At 36.7% G+C, this 22031-nt stretch overlaps 1 protein-coding gene and 1 long non-coding RNA gene across 3 annotated transcripts in view; one reads left to right on the forward strand and one right to left on the reverse strand.

Moving 5' to 3' along the window:
• The window catches only part of LOC307117007, a 31667-nt gene extending 14941 nt beyond the window's left edge, over positions 1-16726 (reverse strand). The window contains exons 1-2 of the long non-coding RNA XR_013815395.1: positions 15499-16726; positions 14127-14250 (exon numbers count right to left, since the gene is read on the reverse strand). This is a non-coding gene — a long non-coding RNA (uncharacterized lncRNA). The remainder of the gene's footprint in view (positions 1-14126; positions 14251-15498) is intronic.
• wnk4a (WNK lysine deficient protein kinase 4a) overlaps positions 1-22031 on the forward strand; it is an 88135-nt gene that overhangs the window by 4716 nt on the left and 61388 nt on the right. The gene's annotated exons all lie outside the window — the stretch shown is intronic.

The following is a 22031-nucleotide window of genomic DNA, read 5'->3' on the forward strand; positions in this document are numbered from 1 at the left end:
TTGTTAAAATAGGGCCCTCGATCTTAAAATTGTTGTCGAGGAGAAACAGTTAAAATATTAATTAGCTAATAATTTTAATATATATTAAACAAATAATTACCTATAGGCCAGTTTGGATATTTTTCTAAATATAGTATTTTTAAGATAACATTTTAGATTATATACTTTTAAAATGCTGTGAAATTTCAAAGTAAGACATTTATTAAATGATTGCATTTTTTTATCAAACTGAAGTAACATTGCATAGAAGTGATGTCTTTATGTACTTTCAATGGGTGGACAAAAATAATGTGAGAATATTAAAAATAGCTTTATTTGATTTTTGAAGATGAATTAAACTATAAAATAAAACTATCCCTGACTCTTTCCCCGCCAGCGTTTTTTTAAATAAGTTGCCAGTCAACGCCAGGGTTTTTGATCATTTTCATAAAAATGTAATGGCCCATAGAATATTTTGTTGTATGAATATCTGAACATGCAATATATCTGAAGAAAGAGCTTAGCCTCTGCTTTTAAACACTAGCTTCATGCATTCCTTTTTTATCAACACTTAAATATGGGTAAGTTTCATAAAAAAGCAACATTTTGACCAAAAGCTGAGAGAATCATGTTTTTGTCAAAGACTGCATCAGATCAGATTCAGAGCGATGATCAAACACAGATGGAGTAGATCGAGTTCAACAACACCCCTAATGCTTACACAGTCCTGTAGCTCGTCCTGGGTCAACATTTCATTCAGTAACATTAGGCAGTTTTGATTTATATGCTGTTTAATGTTGATGATCACGTTATTTTCCATATGCATGATTACATACGATCGCTTGTTTTTTTTGCGTCTTCTTCGCCTGTGTTTTGATCAGGAGATTCTGTACTCCTTCAGAAGATATGTAATAGCGCCCCTTAGCGTATAACACTAAAAACATGGGAACCCAGAAAATCCCTTGTTTTCTCACAAATACCGGAAAATTCCATGTTTGGCGGGGAAAGAGTTAATGGTTTGGATCCATTTAATACTATGATGGCTTTTGGAAAACATGTTTTGTTTTGATAGGACTGATACGAGTGGAACAAGGCTGAGTTGGCAGAGTTATTCAGAAGTGTAAACAGGGATTAAATGTGCACGTGAGGTGAATTCTTTGCACCTGTTGCTTTCTAGCAATCATGTCGTCCTGTGATGATGGGGGTTTCTCAGGGGAACGTGAGGCCGGGAATACGGCTCTATTAAACCCGGAGCTGGGATTGATGGAACAGGTGTGAATCAGGACATGCTGATATGCAGGTGGCCTACAATCCAAAACACTCCAAATGCCTGAAGGGCACGAGGGAATTGCTGTAATATCAACTTGAACTAAATTAAGGGATAAAAGTGAGCTTTGGGCTTGAGATTGAAGCACAGAAGGGATCTTTAAAGGATTAGTTGACTCAAAAATGAAAATTCTGTCATTATTTAGTTCTATATTTAGTTCTACCTACCTATTTATTCAATGTCATTTCAAACCTGTATGACTTTTCTTTCCTCCATTGAGCACAAAAGGAGATGTTTTGAAGAATGTTCACTCTTCTCTTTTTCCATACAACAACAAATAATGGGCCTGTTAAGTAAAAAAAAAACCCTCAATACACCATAAACACATCATAAAAGTAGTCCATATTTCATGCAATTATGACTGACATTTTTCAAACATGATACGTCAAGTTCTGAAGATATATGGGTTCAGAATTACATGAGGATTTGTAAAAAAAATGACATTTTTGGGTGAACAATCGCTTTAATTGCTATAATATTTAATTGCTCTAATTTTGTTTTGTGTTCTTTTAACTTTTGTATTATTATTTCTTATAAATGTCTGAAGTTTTATTTTATTTAGTAGTTTATTTAGTAGTTATTTTAGTACTTCAACTAAATGAAACGGAGATATGTTGCCTAATTTTGTTTCAGTTGTTTTTTTGTGACCCTGGAGCACAAAACCAGTCATAAGTCACTCGGGTATATTTGTGGCAATAGTCAACAATACATTGTATGGGTCAAAATTATCTATTATGCAAAAATCATAAGTAAAGATTATGTTCCATTAAGATATTTTGTACATTTCCTACCATAAAAAAAAAAAAAATGTATTATTATTAGTAGTATGCATTGATAAGGATTTCATTTGGACAACTTTAAAGGATATTTTCTCAATATTTCGATTTTTTTGCACCCTCAGATTCCAGATTTTCAAATAGTTGTATCTCGGCCAAATATTGTCCTAACAAACCATACATCATCTGAAAGCTTATTTATTCAGCTTTCAGATGATTTATAAATCTCAATTTCAAAAAATGTACCCTCATGACTGGTTTTGTGTTTTTATTTCAAGTATCGAAAATGTTTTTATGGTTTTAGTTAACGATAGTAAACCTGAATAGCAACTAACGGGATCAAAGTGAGCTTCAGGCTGGGGATTGAATGTCGGCAAGTTTGCGTGGAACTGATGAATATGTTTTTGCATTCTCAGTAGTTAGTGAGCAACTGTTGCTCTTTTAAAACACTTGATAAAGCATTGAACTCTTTCCTGCTGCTCGCTGACGCTTGTTAAAGCAGGTCAAGCTAAATCAGTCCTGGTGTGAGCGTGTAGAAGAGCGAGTCCCTCTGCAGGTCTTAATCAGCTCTGATGGGATTTCACATGGCTGCTGCTGTCACTCGTGCTGCCGTCTCTGCTCGGTCACGATTACATCATCTTGAGCTGACCGCCAGCAGCCGGTGGTCTGACCTTTTCTAATCTGACCTTCCAGATCAATTCTCCTCATTTGGTGCCGCAGACACAGTGTCCATGATACCCAAACAACAACAGACCACAGGCTGGTTTTCACTGCACCTTTACCCAAAGTGACCTACAAATGAGGAAGATTACAAGCTGTTTGTCATAAGAGCCAATCCGTTTTGTGTATGTTCTCACCTCATCCACCGTTATAGGTTTTTTTTTCATTGAGCTTGTCCCTTAATTGGTGGTGGTTGAGGAGATTCCCCCCTTCTATGTAAAAGCGCTTTGAGTGAGTGCCTAGAAAAGCGCAATATAAATGTAATTAATTATTATTATTATTATTAATGAAGTGTTCATAGGTTTACTAGAAAAACATGCCTCTACATAATTTTTTTTTAAACTTGCTTATAGATACAATTTACTACAGTTGAACACTAGTGGCAATATAAACACCAACTTTTGTTCCTTTTCACACAAATCATGATTACACGATTATTTATTTTCATGTGATTTCTTGCACAATACTATAGGGGCTTTCGCAATGGGTAGTTCTAGGAACTTAGTTCTAGGGAACTTGCCACCGGGCCGGTTCCCCGAGAACTAAATGTTCCCCTCAGGCCATTTTCCTGGTTGCATTCGCACCTCCACTAGGAACTCTGAAGTGACCACATTTGTTCTTGTACCTTTATTATGACGACGCTGAGAACGCCACAGCCTGAGCACACATTCTCCGTCTTCAGTAGTTTACGATCTTTTTAACAGTCATGTCTAATACGTTATTAGAACCTTTATACAAAGTAGACAGTATGTGAAAAAGTATTAGCGTTTGCCGTGTGGTTGATGCCCAATGTCGATGGCTGAGCAGAAATACATAATCATATTTCTCTTGGTCCCTTCAAAGTCGCGTTGGATTTTCTCTTTGGCGTAAAGGTTAAGAGGTCCACTGTTTTCCATGTTCATCGAGTTATAAATATATAGGCTATAATCTGTGTGTGTAGACAGCTTTTTTTAATAATGGTGCTTCATGTGTTTTTGGCCAATCAGCATACACTTACATCACTGGTAGTTCCTATTGGGATGGGTTAGACCCTACTCTGAAGTAGGAGCTAAATTAGTCCGCCAAAAAATCGTTCCAAGTTCCTGCAGTTTGAACATGGCAAAATCCGGGTACTTCCACTAATAGTTCTAGGAACTATGAAAAGGTTCCTCTGGTGCGAAAGCCCCTTATGTTATAACCACTGAACACTATTATCATAGTGCACAGAGTTTGACATTAACACCCGCCAACCTGCCAAATGCGTGCGCATTTCAGCAGTGGTGTGTAACACAGTCACTCCTACTAGCCACTTTGGTGGCATGAATTTTATATATACGTGTATATATACATTTTTCATTTGTGGTCTTTTAAAAAGGCATCTGAAATAATAAATTAAGTGTAATGTAGTGTTGTCAAAAATATGTTTTTTTCGCTACATATCTATACGGAAATACCTGAAACTCTTCCAGTTCTCATTTTCCGCAATATAGATACACAATACCAGCGTCTCTTTCTCTCTCTAATTTCTCCGACAGCGAGTTACACACAAACCCGCCTCCCCTCTCTCACTCGCTTCATTTGCTCCTAATGAATATTTTTGCTGTTACAGAGCTAGAATTTTGGCGTGGGATTGCACGTATTGTGCATAATTTTACTCATTCCCACAGATTTTGTGCTCACACCCTAAGTGCACGCACATAAAGCCGCCTCTCAGCACTAAATTGAACTCTTTTTTGTTGCGGATTGCGCTTAAACATTCAAATACACACATACCAATGTCAAATAATTTGCACGTAAACGCATTTGTTATGATTTTAAGGGACAGTTAACCCAAAAACAAAAATTCTGACATTTACCCACCCTTATGTCGTTCCAAACCTGTAAGACATTTGTTCATCTTCGCAACACAAATGAAGATTTTTTTGATGAAATCCGAGAACTCTGACCTCCCATAAATAGCAATATAATTAACACTTTCAAGGTCCAGAAAGGTAGGAAAGACATTGTTAAAATAGCCCATGTGACTCCATTGGTTCAATCTTAATTTCATGAATTGTTGAGAATACTTTTGTGCGGAAAAACAAACAAAAATAACGAATTTCTTCAACAATTTGTTCTAGTCTATGTCAGAGTCTTACGCTGTAGACGTAGTGTAAACAGTGGGGCGCTTCCAGAACGCCGGCTTACCATTGGCCAACGCTGTTCACGTGAGCACCACGATGCATGCGCAGGTTTTACGGGTTTGGAACGACATGAGGGTGAGGAATTAATGACAGAATTTTCATTTTTGGGTGAACTAACCCTTTAAGGGAATGTTAACAGTTGAGAAAGAAAACGTGTGTGTAACAGTGTAATGGATCCGTGCGTCAGGTCTTAAATTGACAGCAGCCTAATATACCTGCTGCCAAATTATGAGATAGTATTAAAAATATCTATATGGCAGTTTTTTTCCCAATGGTATCAATGTCAAATTTGTCACCAGTGAAAATGCAGAGGGGCTAGTGAGCATAAAAGTTAATGTCAAGCCCTGAGAGTGCATGATTTGTAAACTAATATATTTTGATGTTTGGCTTTTCTGACATTGTAAACTTGCTCGCTCACCTGGTATAGCATTGCACTTGCAATGAAGAGCGTTTGGTTATGAGTCCCATGAAACACGAATCGCGATAAAAGACTTGTAGAGCCAGCTAAAATAGCTACTTCAGAAAATGCCGTTGTATCCCCCGTTTGTTAAGTTAGGTTTAGTGTAGATGGTACGTTATTTTCAAACACATTTGAGCATTAACCTTTTAGCCCCACTCAGTGGACATTTCATTTCTGAACTGCCACAATACGTACAACAGCCAACATAATGAAATGTTCATTTATTACGGATAACCCTGCTTTTAGCGCCACTCACCGGACATTTCACTTTTGAAAGTGTTGTGAAATGTGCAGAAAGCAGCGTAAGATCATTTTGCATGTATTGGCACTCACAATATGATGATTTCAAACACATGAGATGCGAACATCTTGCATGGGAACAGCATGACAGTGTTGTGGATTTAGCAACACATAGTTACCCCGCAACCGCGCTCCTATCAGAGCTTTCCCAAATAGGGCAGACTATACAGGGAATATGGCCAAGAGAACAATCCACATCAAAGCATTCAGTACTAAGTGTTGCACATGTGAACAAGATATAGATGCCATTGCTATCAATGCCTCATGGGAAGGACAGCATGTTATTCTTTTATTCCAAGCAAAAAGAGTTTTTCTGCTGTGTCATTTCTGAGAGACAAATCTAATGTTTGCCTTGATTTGCAGCCTAGAGTATGTGTCTGGACCTCTGTAAATTTCCAGTCAGACGTCTCGTGCAGTTACCCAGCGCTTGGACCTTGTCCATTCACTTCCTGTGGGTCGAAAGCTTTGCTGGGTAATGCAATGAAAAGTGTGTGTCAGTAAAACCGCAGTGCTGTAGTTCAGAGAATAGATGACAGCTGGTATTCAGAAGCTCTGCTGTGGGATTTTCCTTTGCTTTGCTCTCAGACTAAAGAGAGAGAGTTAGTACTTTCACTGTGAGGTGTGTGTGTGTGTGTGTGTGTGTGTGTGTGTGTGTGTGTGTGTGTGTGTGTGTGTGTGTGTGTGTGTGTGTGTGTGTGTGTGTGTGTGTGTGTGTGTGTGTGTGTGTGTGTGTGTGTGTGTGTGTGTGTGTGTGTGTGTGTGTGTGTGTGTGTGTGTGTGTGTGTGTGTGTTGCTTCATACTACACTGTAAAAAAAGAAAAGTTGACATAACTTAAAAATGTATGGCAACTTTTTTGAGTTTACTCAACTTTTAAACAAAGTAGTTATCTTAACTCAATTAACTGAGTAAGGTCACATGTCTAACCAATTTAAGATCTTTTGTTCAGCTGATTGAGTTTTTATAGTTTTTAGATTTTGTGTTGAAAATTGTTTATTTTTGTATGTCACCGTCATGGCGATCAGTGTTTTCTTTAGTTGGGCAGTTTGAAGACTTTTTAATGTTAGTGTTTCTCTGGCTGCGGTAACTGAGTTTGCTATGGCAAGAAAAGCAAGAGAAAACACAATCAGATGCTGTAGGTTGCTCGATGATAAGAATATAATCATTGTGTAGTAGCTTAATTCACTGATTTTATGACTGAGTTTTATATGAGCTATTTACTATTAACTTTGCTTTATTGTGATTGTAGAAAAGATCCAGCACGGTTTTAATCAGAAAAGCTGAATAAGGTTTAAAACAGATTGCACACTATAAGCACTTTGACATTTTACTCACACACAGACATCAAGAATCAGCCTATGAATCTCAACAATGGTAACATGCTTCATGCCGCAATGTATTCTGGGAGCCATGGATGAGTTTTGCATGATGCACCCAGAATGCATTGTTAACTTGTTGCATTGTTACTTTGTATGCTTGTTAACTTGCATTTACAAATCAAATTTACTTTTAATACTAGGTTGGTCCAACGCTTGTTGAACCAACTTCTTTTCACTGGTTAAGCCAACTATTTTTGCATTTAATTGTCCAGTTAACAAAAAAATGTTTACAGTGTACATATACATGTTTAATGAGTGCATGAAACTATAGCCTAAGATGAAAAAGAAGTGTGCTTAATTGTATTGAATGTGCATTTTTAGTCTTAAAAGTACATGTAAAAAACTTTACATTGTATATTATAATATATGTAATATTATATGATATTAATAATATAATATTAATGAAATTAAAGGTCACTTAAAGAGAGTCAATTTTCATGACAATGTTTCTTAACACACTTTTAAAAAGTGCACTTGGTAATAATGTCAAATTAAACATTTTACTTTAAAATCTTTTGTCATGCTTTAAAGAAGTACACTTATTTTGATGTGTTGACTGAAAGATTGAATTGGTTGAAGAAATTAATTTTAATTTTAATTTTAATTTCTATTAAGTTTTAATAGAAATGACATGAAAGTATATTTTAGTTTATCATGAGCACTTGTCAGTACATTCAACAGTACACTTTAACCATTTATTTCCATTTATTTGTAAATAACATGCAATTAAGTCTTAAAAAACATTAAATTCGCACTTATTCTTATAAAGTATATAAGAAAAATAGGTATTATCCACAAATGCTTAACTTGAACCTAATGCATAGACAGGCACTCAAACCATTTTAAACATACAATATGGTGGCAGATCAACCATTTTATTGGGGTTAAAGATTTTATGTAATTGAACCCCGTTCATAATCAATAGTTTCTCAGTATGCAAGCAGTCATGCTCATAAAGAGGTTGAACATTGTCGCCTGTCTGATATATGCATCAGTTTTTGACACACTTTAACCTCTTTGATTGTGTGTTGGTGAATCTACTGAATTACAAGCAAACTAAGTTGCATTTTCTCTTACCAGGAGAATCTAGTTCCAGTTAGTAATGTAAAGTAGAAATACATTGACTCTGACCTGAAACTAAAAGTTGTGGTGACACAAAACTATGGGTATTTGGAATCTGAACAACTTGTTTCTATAGTTATTTATTCATATTTCAAAAGTAAAAACATGAAAATAAGGTTTAAAAAAGAGGTCCTATACATCAAATACTACCATGCTATATAAACAATTAACTACTGATATATTATATAATAATATTTCTTTAACGAGATTCACCTATGGCCTTGGTTATCAAAATATGATTTTTCTGTCAAAGTGCCCTGTCCCTTTATGGCTGCATTATTATATATTCTTTCTTGTAGTTATAACAGCCCTCAACATGTTGATCTTGGCATCCACGTGAGCACGTGTGAGTATGTACTCTTGTTTTTTTTTTTTTTTTTAAGTGACAAGTGGCTGCTGTTTATCTGACTTTTTCAGCTTGGGTTTTATGTAAGCAGTGCAAGAAAAGGGGTCTTTCAAAATGGCTGCCAGTATCTTATCAGCATCTTCCTGCTGGACAAATATAGGTCTGCAGTGATGTTAAAACGCCCGTACCCGTCACGTAAAGCTGCTGTACATATGTTTATGTATGACTGGACGTTCTGTGGCAACTGATATAGGGAGATTACAGCTGTTTCTAGTGAAAAAGCTGCAAGTGTGTGTGTGTGTGTGTGTGTGTGTGTGTGTGTGTGTGTGTGTGTGTGTGTGTGGAGCATTTGCGTGCTGATGATGCAGTGCAATTATGCAACAAGAAAGGAAAATACTATATTCTATAAATTTGATCTGAAACATTATTAAAGTTATAGTTTACCCAAAATGTCTAAATGTACTAATGTTTATGTTGTTTTAAAAGTTTGAATATCCGTAAAAATATACAACAGAATTCAATGAGTATTGAATAAAATTTCCTATAAGGGTGTGTGAATCATTTTCAAGAAAACCATCCCGTTTAAACCTATTAACCATTTCAAACCTTGTAAAAAGTACACTTTAACACACTTTTAAAGCAAGTACTTATTGAAATAATATACTTTAAAAGATATACTTAAGTCTGAACTGAATGTATTGTTTTCAGGCACTTTATTGCATGTTATTTACAATTTTAAATTGATATGACATGCAGTTGGTTGAAAAAAAGTACATTTGTATAAGTAATTTCATAATTACTGCTAGTGTCTTTGAAATATGGTTAAAGTGTACTGCCGAATATACTGACATTTAAGGAATATACAAGCATTTATGGTAAACTATACTATATATTTCAACAAAACTTGTATGACATGTATTTAAATATATTTATAATTACACATTTGTAATGATGAAGTTGCAATTTGGTACATATAAAATATATTTGCTTTAAATGTAATATCGAATAACACACGGCAGTTAAAATTATAGTGTAACAAAATTAAGCTTTACATGCTTTAGTATGTTAGTCAACAAAATAAGTGTACTTTAAAGCAGCACTAGGTAACTTTTCAACCTTTATAATATATTTTTCAAACCTCTTGTGATGATACGTTGACTTACAATAGGTTGAATGACACGCCTGCCATAGCCTGACGGGGTCTGTATCGTTTTTAATCGTACTTTTAAACTTCGGGTTTCGGGTAGTAACCCGAGAAAAAAAAGAACTACAAAATTCGACTGCTTTACGGCATATACGTCACTTCCACCACCACCCCCACTTCCTTAAATTCGGACGTGCGAGAAAAACTATAATTTGTTTGCCGAATGTTATAATCATGGCCGAAGCAGCACAGAAAAATAAGAAAGCAAAGGTTTTGTCGGAGGAAAACAAAAAGAGGAAACGAGAAAGTGATCGGATTAAAGGCAGGACGAGGATCAACATTGGGCAGCGTTTGCTCGTTGGCGTGAGCTGAAGGAGGAGGGAATACATTCTTGCAAGTAAATACATAAGACGTATAAAATCATATTTTAGGATACCTAACATGTCTGTGATATTGGTTTATTTGTCTTGCCTCAAGCTAAAATGCAAATCGATTTTTCAAATTTGCAGATTCATCTATGGTAGCTTGATATTATAATATTGACGATATATGGTTATTATCTACCACTCAAACATTGAATTGAAGTATCAAATAGATTCTGTAAAACGGGAACCAATAGACTAGGCTACTATAATGACGCTGGCTTGTAAACGTGAGCATCGCGATCATTTGGCGTTTGAAAAAAATAAAACCCATGAAATTATATTCATTTGACATGCTGAAACATATGCCACTGTACCTGGGATGAAGACATTTCACACGCGACGCAAGCAGAACACCTGCATGTGAACTCCATAGACATGTGAACTCCTCCTGCAGTGTTCAGGGCTATCATAGTTGTCATGTCAACAAATGCACGTGCGATGCATCCCCTGATGTAGAATGACAGTTTACGACAGTAGTAGAGGACAATACTGTTTCTCAACTGTAGGGGGACCCCGAGAGCAAAAACTACCTAGTGCTGCTTTAAAGCATGACAAAGACGATTAGAACAACAAAAAACTTTTATTTGACAATTAAAAAGTATTAAAAATGTCATGAACTGTCTTTTAAGTGATCATTTATTTCATTAATTCTATTTATTAAAAGTATTTTATAAACGCACTTTTATGATTTGAAGTACACTAAGTGCATTAAAGGAACACGCCACTATTTTTGAATATAGGCTAATTTTCCAACGTTTTTTCAGTTTTTTTGAAGCTTTGATTGTGTTTACAGTGTGCAATATAACACGTGTTCATGTTTTGCGTGTAAAAAAACACAGTATTTTTCACACAATTTACTTATCTGTATACCGCTGTTTTCACTGTCCTAAAAACGGCTTGAGGATTTCCTTGTTCTATGAAATCCCTCCTTCAGAAATACATAATGAGTTCTGATTATGCCAGCGGTTCCCGTGTTGTGATTCGTTACCCGGAAAGGTCACGCCTCTTACCATAGCGGGGAGATGCATGTGCTCAAAGTACAGCATACATGGGAAAGCCAAACAAAGGTGTTTTGACTCCGGGATGAAAATAACAGCGTCTCGACTGGTCTCGACGACATGGCGACAAACACACTCTACGAACGCAACACTTCCTCTTCTCCACGTGGGAGAGCAACAAGACCACGCCCCCTTTTTTGCGTATTCTTGTGGGCGGAGGTTAGTCGACAAACTGTTCTACTGACGTCATTAAAGCAGGAAGTACAGGGATGTAGTCCAAACCGGCCTTTCGCTGTAGGCTTTGAAAGGGAACTTCTGTTAAATAAAATATCTCGCTTGGCATTGAACTTTGAGCTTTATCATTTTACAGGTATTATTTATGCTCTAACAGCAACATTACACACTAACTAAAGTTTGAAAAATGGGATCACGAAGAACAGGACCTTTAAACAGTTGAGTTTTACCGTTTTCGAATCCATACAGCTGATCTCCGGGTCTGGCGGTAGCACTTTTAGCATAGCTTAGCATAGATCATTGAATCTGATTTGACCGTTAGCATCTCGCTCAAAAAACGACCAAAGAGTTTCGACCCGGAGATCGGCTGAATGGATTCGAAAACGGTAATACTCAACTGTTTAACTCTAGGGGAGTTGGAAAATGAGCCTATTTTCAAAAATAGTGGCGTGTTCCTTTAAGTGCACTTCTTTTTCACAAGGGAACAGCAACAAAAAAAATTTGACCTACATCTATGCAACTTGCCTCATTAAACTAACTGTAAACCCTTATTGATGCATCCGAGATTTGCTGAATGGACATAACTCTAAGCTAGAGGTCACTGATACGAGTCTTTGACGTCAGCCCAAAAATGATGACAAATATACAGTATGTTATCTTAATTCTTTCTTAGAATCAGTGTTGGGAGTTTCAGGTCCACTTTAGACATTATACTAACTATAAGTAGCTTTGCAACTACATTTCAACTCGCATCATTAGAGTATAAGTAGACTGTCTGCATAATATCTGCTAACACTTTATTTTGATGCTCCCCAACAGACTTTCTACTGACTAGTAACTGTCAACTTATTCCACCCGAACCCTAACCGAAGAATCTACTAATACTCTGAGAGTTAGTTGACACGTAGTTGCAAAGTTACTTATAGTTAGTAGAATGTCGAAAGTGGACTTTGAAATAAAGTGACATATAGACATCTTATATACTGTCTACGACCAACACCATCAACATTCACAAACCTGCTGTTGTCATTTGCCTGGTGAGGAATTTTAGGAAACAAATAATCTTTGTTGCCGCACATTTCCATAAGAATGACTCATTTGGACTTGAATGTCCCCAACTCGATTGGTTTCGGTGTTGATGGGGTCTGCACAAGCGAGAAGATGGAGAAAGTGATCTAATGCAGTGCATTTTGTGTTTCCAGTCAATTGAAAACACAATATTTTAAAGATTTTTTCCTTAACAGGAGATGTCTGTTAGAAAGAGAGCGCGCGAGGGAGGGAGAAAGTAAGAGTATCAGAGCACAACCTTCAAACAGAGAACAAAGAAAAAGCCTCGTCAGTTTCCAAGCCGTTTTCCTCAGAACGAACACTGCCAGCGATCTAACTATCACTTCATTGTGCTTTCATTATGTCCTTCGCAGCTTGAGGAAAACATTGAGTCATTCTGACTAATGAAAACACCCAATACCCAGAAAATCAATAAATCTGAATGGAAATAGACCAAAAAGATTGGCAAAAAGCATCAGTTTTTTCCAGACCACATAATGGAGGCAAATAGCACGAATAAGAAAACTGTTCTTATTCTATTTTATCCCCCATTTGGATGAAATTTCTTCATTTTGGCTGTGTTTCTCAATGGATTTGACTCAATTGAAGCATTTTCACTAGTGGTCTCAGACTGTATATAACCACTACACAGTAGAGTGGTAACATCTGAATTAACTAGTTTTATTCAAGTCACAATAAGTATTTAATCTGACTAATTAGGTCACGCTAACAAAAGTAGAAATAAATCTTTAGAGTACATTTGATTGAAGACAGCACTTACTGTAAGTGAATACACTATACATTTACAAGAAAATAGTATTTCAGTCTTTAAAATTCAAAATGTAATATTTAGTACAGTGTGTACTTGCCGTTTCTTTGTAATTACGGTTCATTTACTAACGATTTCTGAGTTAAAATGGTTTCTGCACCCACTTTTTTCAGTGTATGATTTTCCAAACATTGTTTATAATTGTAAAGGGTCAGGGCTGTTTTGGCAGCAAAAGGGAGACCAACACAATATTAGGATTATTAGTCATAATGTTATGACTGATTGGTATATATGTAGTTAAATAAAAGGAAATGCTTGTGAATGACTATCAAATATCCATTTGATTAAAAATCCATAAAAATGATTGAGAAGAGACAGCTTACCTGCATCGAGACTCTTTGACCCCATTTGAGGGATTGCAGCAATTTTAATAACTGTAAAGTTTAATGATAGTCAGAGAGATTGTCCCCTAATGATAAGGGGGTTATTCAAGAACAGGTCAAAGATAATAATATACAAAATCTCCAGCTGTGAAAATTCAGCCCATGAACCAAGAGGCATGAATCTATGCTTCGTGACGTCAGTTACCTTTTGCTGCTCTGGCCTTTTTAAATCACCTTCTATATTTAATGCGAGTTGCTAACCCTAGGGTTGTGTACATCATACGTTTTTGTGAACAACACGTACTCTGAGTAGCTGCATGTTCTGAAGAGATGGCTAAATGTGCAGTCCTGACCTTCTCGCAAGCCTCGAAAAGGAAATGTCAGAACTAACCATCTACACTTAAAGCGGACGCTTTCTTACGGCAACACTGTACAAGAACAAACCTGTGGTGATAGTTACTCTACGGCCGGTAATCGAGCCCAACAGTGCGTCCTGTACTGGGGACATTAAAGGCAAAGTGTACCCTAAAATGAAAATGAAGTCATCATTTACTCACCTCGCTGGTGTTGTAATGCGGTATGCCCTTCTTTCTTGTATGGACCACAGAAAGAGAACTTTTTAGAAATGTCACATGTGAGTCGAGTGTACAGTGCGATAACAAAGTTCACGTGCTGTGTGGTCTGCACAAAATCACAAAAAACATGTAATTAAAAGCAATGCCGAAACACACAATTTGTTCAATAAATCACACTGCAGATAGTTGTGATATGATAAACATCAAGGCTAAATGAACAAAAAGGCATGAACTCTTTCTCTAACAATACTTCACAATGCAGAGTTTGCATAGACATTATAACAAACCAGTAAACTAGTAAAATGCTCTGTAAAGTCTTTTGGTCTCTGCTAATACAGGATGTGTTTGTGTGTGTGTGTGTGTGTGTGTGTGTGTGTGTGTGTGTGTGTGTGTGTGTGTGTGTGTGTGTGTGTGTGTTTAACAAATATCCATGACATAAAATGCTAAAATCTTCTAGGACACTATTTGGTCATTAAAATAATACGCTAACATGCTGAAGATGAGCAGATCAGACTAGATAGAGAAGACTTGAAACCCCACCCCAATGTGCTGCCAAAATATTTTCTTATGTTAAAATTTCAACAATTTAACAATTAAGAGCAATTAAAAGCTTTATACGAAGTAATAAATAATAAGTCAATGCTTTTGCGTTCGCTTGCAAAATGTTTTGAGCTCTTTGCGTTCTCGAGAGAACAGAAGCATTAACAATTTTTTTTCTTCTCAATGTCATATTTTCCTTCACCATGTCCCTTTAGGGGATCCGTACCTTTATTTGTTGAAATAAATGCTACAACTCCATTCTTTGCCTATATCCTCTGACTGGTGTGAATTTACACTCTTTAAAACCTGACATGTCAACGTTTCTTTAGACATATGTCTCATGTTTGTGAGACAAGTATACTCTAAAAAAAAAGGTTCTATATGGCACCAAAAATGGTTCTTGGCTCGTAATCATAGGGGAACCTTTTTTAGTGCTATATAGAGCACCAATTTTGGTGCTTCAGTGGTTCTTCATCGGCTATATAACACCTTAGTCAAAGAACCGGTGTAGAACCTTTGAAGAACCACTGAAGAACCAAAATTGGTGCTATATAGCACTAAAAAAGGTTCCCCTATGATTACGAGCCAAGAACCATTTCTGGTGCTATATAGAAACTTTTTTTTTTTTAGAGTGTATTCACTAAGCTAGAGTTCCTTTTCTGAAGATCTGAATGAACGTCTTTGAGAGAGAGGCTGCAGATCGCGCATCATGTTTGTTTCCTTTATTTTGCAAAAAGCAAAACATTTTGTTTTTATTGTGACTGTACACAAAAAAATAGAAACTTAACAGATTATAATGATTTATAACACTTGCCTGAATGATAAAAAGTTATTTGAGTCTCTTTGGCACTGATAAGAAAAAAAGCGAGCCGATCGCCTCGAGGGGGTTAAAGGGTTACCCATCCAAAAAATGGAAATTCTGTCATAATTTTTTACTTACTTTCTTGAACAGATAAAGAAAGGATATTAAGCTCAAAAAATGACAACAACAACAAAAAAACACACCATGAACGTGGTCTATGTACGACAACAAAAACTGCACTGCAAAACTTAGGCCCTGTTTACTCCTGGTATTGAGATGTGTTTTGGGCGATCGGATCACAAGTGTACGACTCTAAATACAGGTGTAAATGGGGTCTAAAACACTTTGAGCTTGTCCACTTTCGACCACTTCCAGAAGTAGGGTGAATCCAGGGTGATTGGGACACTTTTTGCCATTGAAATGACTTGGAAAAAGTGTCCCATTCATCCTGAATTCACCCTAGTTGAAAACACATTTGACCGGATTGCTTTCATAGTGTAAACGCTCATGTGGTCGAATGTGTTCGAAACAGTTACAAAAGACCGCCTTCTCTCCGCCTACTGACCTAATGAGAGAACATTATGAGAAGCGCGCTTACCAGACAGGATTTAAACATTGTTGGCTGAAGGCCCAAGTTTAGTTTGAAGAGGAAAAACATACCAAGCTCAATGTTTTCTCACCATTCCTGATTTCTAACACACACTCACAGCGTTCGGCGTGATCTTGAGGCTGTCAGAGCAGAAACGAAAGCTGCCACTCTCTGTATGTTTTTCTGTTTTCTCTGGGCGCATTCATATGTAAATTGTGTGAGTTTACTCCGTCCATTAGATCGAAAGATCTGAAAAAGTCCATACATTTACCTGGACAGAAGTGGTTGAAAGTGGACAAAAGAGACAGATTATATCATCAGGTGTAAACGAGAATGTGTCTACCTGTGATCCGATTGACCAAAACGCATCTTAATACCAGGTGTAAGCAGCCTTAGAGTTCAAACTGTAGTGCACTTTGAGTTGACTTTGTTGAGTTTTCAGTTTCTGGATTTCTTTTTTCCTTCATAATTCGTCTGAATGTCAAGCCTTCCTAATCGATTGTGAAACTGCTTCTTCTCAGTATGACTGAAATGTCTCACTTGGACAACCATCCCTTACTGTGACATGAAGGCTTATATCCATATTGCGTTAACCTATTTTTCTGTCTCTTCCTCTCAGTCTGTTCAGCCTCACCTCTCTCTTTGTGCACTATCAGTTTCTCTCACAGTATGTGTCCCTGCCTCTGCTTTTATAAATAGTAACACTATCAGCTCTTGTATGAGAGCACAATGCCAGTCATTTGCCAGTGTGTTTCCAGAACAAGCTACAGTCATAATAAGTGCTGATATAAGTTATGGAACTGAATAAATGTTGTTCTGATGACCGCATTTAATATTGGTGATAGTGCTCAATATATCAATATCTTAGAATAAACTTAAAATACACTGAAAAGTTTTGAATAATTAAGATTAAGTATGTTTTTGAATGAAGGTTCTTACATTTATTTGATACAGTAATATTTTGTAAACAATTTTTTGTGGTGCAAACTGATTTTTCAGCATCATTACTCCAGTCTTCAGTGTCTCATGATCCTTCAGAAATCATTCTAATATGATGATTTTGAGTTGCAATAATCAGAAATGACTTCTTTTAAAATGCAATAGTTTTTCAGTTACATTTTTCAATGAAGTCATTCACAATGCTACATGGAAAGTGTTGATTCACCTATAAAAGACTCAGTTTTGTACCTTTTGTTATTTTCTTTGAATCAAAGTTTGTACGGTTATGTTTTATTTCACTGCTAATCGATTTGGTACATGCCTTGGAAGTACTTGTTGAAGAATGTTTTGATATATAGAAAATGATTGAGAAAATAATTTCCGGAACCAAGGTCTATAAAGTTGGCGGTCACTGTTGTGCTCTGTAGATGAGAGTAGTCAAACTAACCTTCATTTAAAGACTCCTGCACACACAAAGGTTCCTGTTAAAGAAAGGTTAAAGATTCCTGCACACACAAACACGCACGCACGCACGCACACACACACACACACACACACACACACACACACACACACACACACACACACACACACACACACACACACACACACACACACACACACACACACACACACACACACACACACACACACACACACACACACACACAGATTAGAAGGAACATTTTGTACAGCCTAGATCCACTTGATGAATACTGTACAGCACGGCTGTCAATAAATACACCGAAGCGGACCCCAGCTGAAGAATAAATAAACTCTATGATCGCTATAATAGGGTGAATATTATGAAAACACGTCCTGGTGACATTTCACAAGTTATTTTTCGTTCTTTTCTTAGGGGTAAAAAGAAGTTTAAAATATATTTGCTGCAGAATACTGTTTGCGAACATCCTGACACCACCCACTGATGAGAGTGGCATTGAGATGAATATGTGAATACGTGCTGCGCGCTTTCCTTTTATCAACAAAATACGGGGACAAATCAATAGATTCTGATCATAGTGATGTGCATTTGTTTACACCAGTTCTGCAATTCAGCACTCCAAGTCAAGTCACGTTTATCATTTTAATACAATAGATTGCTTTAAAGCGAGCATCTTTACAATATTAGGGCCAGATTTACTAACAGCCGCGTCAGCCCAAAAACCCTCTACTGTCAGGATTTATTAGAGACACGCAGTGATAAATTAGAGCTGAAAAGCCGTGGACAGGGTTATTTTTGTGGCTGACCTTATTGCATATGCATTTGTAGGAGTTTCCCTTTCAGGTGCAAATTTTATGGGAGGAGAGTATTTAAATTAATCATGTGAGGTGATTTACTAAGGCTTGAGCTCGTCAATTTACTGTGTTTGCACCATTATTTACCGCCCAAAAAAGCAAGTCTTAAACCAGACGCTAACAGGTAGATTGCGTTGGTCATTATGGAAATGATCCGGCTGCGTCTGTGTTTTTTGATTTGCGCGTCGTCAGTAGCTCACATGCAGAACTGTCCACTCCCATCTGCGCTTTTTTGGAATTGCGCTCTCACGCTAATTTGCCCTGTTTAGTAAATCTGGCCCTTTAACATAAAAAACAGAGTGTCTCTATCAATTACAATTACAACTATAAAGTCGCTCTCTCCAGTGTGTTCGTGTTTTTACTCGCGCCTGTCCTCGAGGGACTTAACAGAAGAAGTTAACCAGAGAAGATTTTCATATCAAAGAAGGCGGAGCCTCAAAGCCACACCCACTTATTATGTTATCAACAAGGACCAATGGCAGTTTGAAGGTGTTTACCAGTCGGAGCCAACTTTTTCGGAAAGTTTGCATGAACAAGTTGTTTCAAACTCCCGAAACAAGCAGGATTTTGTTCAAAATCATGTCTCACCACTTTGTTCTTTGATATAATAGCATTGCAGGGCCTTTATAGTGCATGTATGCTGGCGGTCCGTGACGCTGGCATATTCCTGCATGGCTTGTGTTCATCGTAATGAAGGTGCTGACCGGTGATCCCTACCCATGTGGAGCTCTTAAACATCAACACTTTTTATGTAACACCCATGTGGAGCTGGGCCAAAACATTTTCAGCCTGGATTTAATCACACACACTTCTGCAGACCCCCATGACCAGACCACAATATAATTTTCACAGAAGGGTTGAGAGGTCCCAAAAGCGTGAGCAATGTGCGACCTACCAGTTGTGCAGAGCTGAAACTACAACAAAAGCATCATGCCATCAACAGACCATGCCATCAGATGCAGCCTGAGGATTTTTTTCAGACTTTTCAGAGATATTTGATGAATGAACAACATGCAACCGGCGCAATGATGGCATGCAAATTCCCTGGTAGTGATGACAAGAGGGCCAATGGCATCACACTAATTTTTTATAAAAAATGCATTTCATACATGCATAATACCTCTTTTATGATGAGCATGTGTTTAATTTCCAAATTTAAATGAATTTATTAGTGCTGGGAATCAGTTAAAAAAATTAACTAATTAATAATTTTTTTTCTGTAATTAATCGCAATTAATCGCAAGTTTTTAATATTTTAAGTTTTTAATATTTTGATATTGTAATAATTTCAGTTACTCTCCAAATTAATGTAGAAACAATTTAAAGACAGTATATTTTAAAAATGTGTTGTAATGGCATCTTTGAATAAAGGCCACTATCACTGATACTAATGTCTCTATGACACATTAATGATGTTACATTACAGTATAACTGAAAGCTCCCAATTTCAACATTTATTAGGCTTTTAAAAAACAACTTTTAATTTAAGTGAACTTAAAACAATCTTTACATAAACCCATTATAATAAATGTTATTTTTACCTGTGGCCTTCCCTGTTAGACATAGAAATGTAATAGTTATCATACACCTTTCTTAACTGCATAAATAATAAATGAAATATAGATTAATTATCATTAAAGCTACAATTTTCTCTGTTCCCGTTGTTATTTGATGAATATTAATGACAGGCATCATCAGTGCTCCTGTCACTTTAAGAACAGCCGCTGACAAACATGAAGCGGATCTCACGCACTGTCCCGCACATCTCATTTCCTCACAACTCTTTAAGTTCATTTAAGACGTTATTTAACTCATTTAAGACTCCTAATATGAGAATACTCAAAATTCTCTGTGTTGTTGTTATTGTTTTTTTCAAGAGCAAAAGAGAACTCGATGTGAGCAGGAGACTGACGCGATTCTGTCTGTGCGTCGAGTGTGTGTGTCAGTGTCCCTCGATTAGCTGACATGAGACGCAGCCACACAGACAGGACACTGACACACACACACACACACACACACACACACACACACACACACACACACACACACACACACACACACACACACACACACACACACACAGACAGACAGACAGGGCTTTGACATACAGCGCGTTCTCTTGTGTCTTGACGCGCTTGGAAGCATTTACATGAATAGGAGCATGATCATGTAACGCTAGGCAAAAATGGATATAAAAACGGGCGCTGCGTTATTTGCGTTAAATATTTTTAATGCGTTAAGCTGAAAAAATGAATCGCCCGCGTTAACGCGTTAATTTGCCCAGCCCTAGAATTTATATATAAATATTTAAATTAATTACAATTAAATTAAATGAATTAAATTATTATCAATGGCATATAGTCAAAAATGGCAGGGTGGTTAAAGGTGCTGTATGTAAGAATTACTTGTGGTTGAAATGGGTACTGCAGTCCAAATTCAAAATATTGTTTGCCCCGTCCCCTCCTCCTCAGACTCAACGCTCACACGGGTTGCCAGCTTGAGGACACACAGCAGGAACGAGCGCAATTGACTAAGGAAGGCACGGAGACTTACACAATGTAAGTTGATGAGTTGATTTTCCGTTCATAGAGATTTTTAGATGGATGCCGTGGCTTTTTAGGTCGGGTAGAATCAGCGACTTCTGACCCAGTTTGTTCGCTGGCTTCCATGGCTGCAATATGCTGTGCTTTATGCCAACTGGCAACCTGGGGTGGTGCAATACTATTGGGTAAACTGGCAACGTGTGTTATCGCTCAGACCAAAACAAAAACAGACATTCCGACATGAAACGCACATTTCAAAGTAGAATAACTGGCTGTAATAGAAACAAGTAGGTGAACTCAGCACGTTTCCTAAATATCTGCAAACAGATGATGGTTTTTTTATGCTTTAGTACAGTCAAAAACTTACATAAAGCACCTTTAAGCTGTCCTGAGATAATAGTGCAGAAGAAATTGAATTAATTCATGATATTTATTAGTAATAGTATTATTACATTTAATAGTATTATTAAATGATATTATGTCATTGACATAATATTTCACATTTCCGGGTTTCTCAGAGCGGAAGTCGTCATAGTTGGGTTAACTTTTACAGCTGTGAATGAGAGAATACATGAAATACATTTTTTGTGTCCCCATTTGCTCAAATAGCAAAAGAAAAACTCCACAATAGTGATTTCACAACTTTCAAAAAGAGGGATAAAATAGAGTGAATTTATCATCACTCCCAAAGACGCTGTATTAGAAACACCCTCACAGTAGCGGTAACTTGTTTTTTTGTAATTTGATGCAAAAGTAAGATTAAAAATACGAAATATTTCATATTAAAAAAATGAAAATGCAAAAAACTTTGCAGGATTTACGTTAAAACGCTAACGCGTCATCACAGTCTCTGAAAAGGGTCTAAATAAAAACTATCCATTTTAAAATATTACACAACGTCTGAATTACTATTATTTTGATTTTGCTGACTGACATTTGCACATGTTTTAATTAGGAGTGCACAGTGTTCAGTTATTATTGTTCTATTATAATAAACACTATCATCCACACTTGTGTAACGGATATCCTGCAACATGTCAGAGCATATTACACCTAAACTTATGACAGCTTAAGGGCAGGGTGAGAAATATTTTCCAGAAAGGACCAGCAACAAGCATAATTTCTTCTTTAATATTTACATAACAGTATTTTAGACTAACTACCTTTCAACAAAT

Source organism: Gobio gobio, assembly GCF_949357685.1.
Source record: "Gobio gobio genome assembly, chromosome: 20".
NCBI lineage: Eukaryota > Metazoa > Chordata > Actinopteri > Cypriniformes > Gobionidae > Gobio > Gobio gobio.